Here is a 3,372-nt window from a genome sequence, read left to right as displayed (position 1 = left end):
GCCCCACACACGTGTATGCGCAGAATTCTCACCTGCTGCAAAAGAGCTGGCTGCCAGGCAGCTGTGGAATTTGCTTCCAAATAAACCATCATGTAAATGAGCCCTTATGTATATTTATAGGGAGCACTCCTGCCAGCTGGAATCTAATAGGGTGTAAAATAAACTGTGAAACTGCCTGGAACAGGAGCACTTCACTTCACACCTCTGCATTCCAGTCAGGTGCCCATGGCGGACGTGGATTAGCCGGGCTACCGCTTCCTGGGTGCCCACGCTGACTCGCCAACAGGGGCAGGGCGGGGGATGGGATCAAAAAGCTTTGCTGGGATCCAGATCCCGGGATGCCCCCAGCCTGGGAAATAGATGCCACATGGTCTGGGATGTTGCAGGCCTGGGATAAGAGCCCTGCAGGCGATGGGGTGCTCTTTGTTTGGAACAGGGGTTCTGGACAATGTAGGGTGTAGTTTGCCTTGCACCCTGGGTGTCACTGTCCTGAGCTGAGGTCCCTGTAGGCTCTGGGGTGTCACTGCATGGGATAAAGTATCTGCCTTCCTGGGATCTGTGCTAGCAGCACCTCCACTTATAGCAGGTCCTATTGCAGGGGAGCTCACAGAGCTGTGGCTGTGATGCTGTGGGATCCTGGCAGGTGTGTTTGCTGCTGGTGGAGCAGGGAGCTGCCATGCAGGGAAGTGGGATCACCCCGCTCGGATGCAGGAAATTCAGCCTACCTGGCCCCAGGCCTCCCCAGTGCAATCAGCAAGGCTGCGCAGGTGGAGATGGCTGCTGGGCTGGAAACGTTCCCAGACTGCTCTCTCAAGAGGCTTTTTGCAAATAGCAGGGATGGCTCTCAGGGAAAGCGCAGCTTCCTGGGGAAGGGGGAACAAACACAGGCACTTCACCCATCTGGACAGTGCATCTGCCACACTGCCCTGGATCACGCCTGCTTCCCTGAGCTAATTAATCTGCAACCCGGCCTGTCCAGCCAGCACAGCCAGGAGCTGCTCAGAGAGAGCCATAGGGGAAGAGGGGAAGCAGAGTACGGGAGACTGAAAGCACTGAGCCAATGGCTGTGTGTGGGGGAGGGCTGTATTTGTGAGTTCATGTGCAGGGACAGGCATAGCCGGAGGTGGAAGGGAGTTGGAAGAGGTGGGTATGTGCATAGGGGGAGCTGCAGGCAATGGCAAATCATCACCCTCGTTGCTAAAAATGTGCACCCTCTTAGGAATGTGTCTAGCTTCCACTTCTAGCCCCCAGATCTCATGCTGTCCTTTCCTGCGAGATTAAAGAGCTGTCCACCATCAGAAATCACTTCCCCTACAGCTGCTTGTGGATGGTGATCATGTCACCCCTTGACCCTCTGATTGAGCTTCTTCAGTCTCTCACTCGAAGGCAGGTTTCCCCGATCTTGAAGCAACCTGGAGCTCTGTTTGGAACCCTTTTCAAGTTGTCAGCATCTTTTTTGACAAATTGACCCACCAGTTGAACACGGTATCCAGTAATGGTTTCACTAATGACATATATGGGGGTAATACTATCCTCCTACTCCTACTTGAGATTCCTCTGCTTATGCAACCAAGGAACAGAGGCCTCTTAGCTGCAGCACAGCATCGGAGAGCTCGTGTTCCATTGGGTATCTTCCATGACCTCAAAGTCCTTTCCAGAGTCACGGCATTCCAGGATACAGTAAGCAGTCTCATCGGTGTGATTTACATCCTTTGTTCCTAAAAGTCTGATCTTACATTTAGCTCTGTTAAAACCTACCTGACTTAACAATCCAGGTTGGCCTGTGTAACTGACCTGTCCCCCATCACTATGTACCATTCACCAGTTTTTGTGTCATTTGCAAATTTTACCAGCAGTGTTTTTATATTTTCTTCTAGATCCTTGATAAAGATTGTGAATAACATTAATTTGAGGACAAATCCCTCTGTGAACTCACTAGAGATGCCCCTATGTGAGATTTGTCCCCATTTTGAGCTCTATCAGTTAGCCAGTTTTTTTATCCATCGCACATGGGCTACATTGAATTAGTATAGCGCTGATTTTGTAATCAAAATGTCATGGACTATTAAATCCTATGCTTTCTAAGGATATTATGTCAACACAGCTACCATCATCAACCAAATTTGTAATATCAGAAAAAAACAAATAGCAAGTTTGTTTAACAAGACCTATTTTCCATAAAACCATACTGATTGGCATTAATTATGCTCCCATTCCTTAATCCTCTACTGATCGCATTCCATATCAGCTTTTCCATGATTTTGCCCAGGATCGATATCAGGTTAACTGGTCTGTAGGTACCTGGTTCATCCCATTTACCCTTATGGAAAGTGGAAGAGTGAGAGAGAGAGATTGTGACAGAGAGAGAGAGAGAAAGGAGAGAAACAAGTGAAGTTTTGTGAGGATAACTGGAAATTTTTGTATACTTACATGTGAATGTGTGGGGTATGATAATACAGTGATAGATAGATGCAGTGTAGGGGGGTGGGTAGATAGATAGATAGATAGATAGATGAGAGAGAGAATAAAGAATGAAGGGGGATCTGTCTTTAGGTGAAAGTGCTTGGGAGAAATACATATATGCAGATGTGTCTGTGTGTGAGAAAGGGAATGTAGTAGGGAATGAGTACAGGTGCATGTGTCTGGGGTGTGTTTATATGAGAGGGCCAGAGATCCAGCTGAACATATGTGCCCAGGAAGAGGTACAACCCACCCTTGCGTGCTGGCTGGCTGGACTAATGGCATGAGGCTGACCCACGTGCCTCTGTATTGTGGGGTAGCAGCCCCAGGCAGGGCAGAGCCCAGAGGCCTCGCGTCCTGTGAAGGTCGGGCTCATGAAGCTGTTTCTTTCCCACTCCAAGTGGAGCCTGCAGAGCTAAGCTCCTCAAAGTCTCCTCTGCAAGGATTTCCCTGCTGCACTGGGAGCTGCTGGGGAGAGAGAGGGGCCTATTAGAAATGCAGACAGCGCAGCTAGGCTAATGTCTTCCTGTCTGGAGAGAGACGGCAGCCAGAGCTCATTCCCCCTCAGCTGTAAATCCTCATCCTCTGGCTCAGCAGGTCAGGAAGAGTTTATTGCTTGATGCCTCCAGCTTGCTGCTGCCACATATGGCAGTGGGCACAAAGGAGTAGTGGGGCCAGGGGTGCATCACATAGTGATGTGGCGGAGACCCCAGGGAATGTGGGGGGCACAGAGGGGCCAGGAGTTACAAACACATGGCATATACAGGTGTATATGGGGATAGGCACATGGGCAATATGGGCACACAGGGTTCTTGGGGATGTGGGCACACAGAGATAAGGGGTATGCGGGCACACAGCCATATGGGCACACTGGGATACTGGAGATAGGGACGTATAGGAATAGGAGGGACA

Source organism: Chelonoidis abingdonii, chromosome 4 (genome assembly GCF_003597395.2).
Source record: "Chelonoidis abingdonii isolate Lonesome George chromosome 4, CheloAbing_2.0, whole genome shotgun sequence".
Classification (NCBI taxonomy): domain Eukaryota; kingdom Metazoa; phylum Chordata; order Testudines; family Testudinidae; genus Chelonoidis; species Chelonoidis abingdonii.
This window is presented reverse-complemented; position numbering follows the sequence as displayed.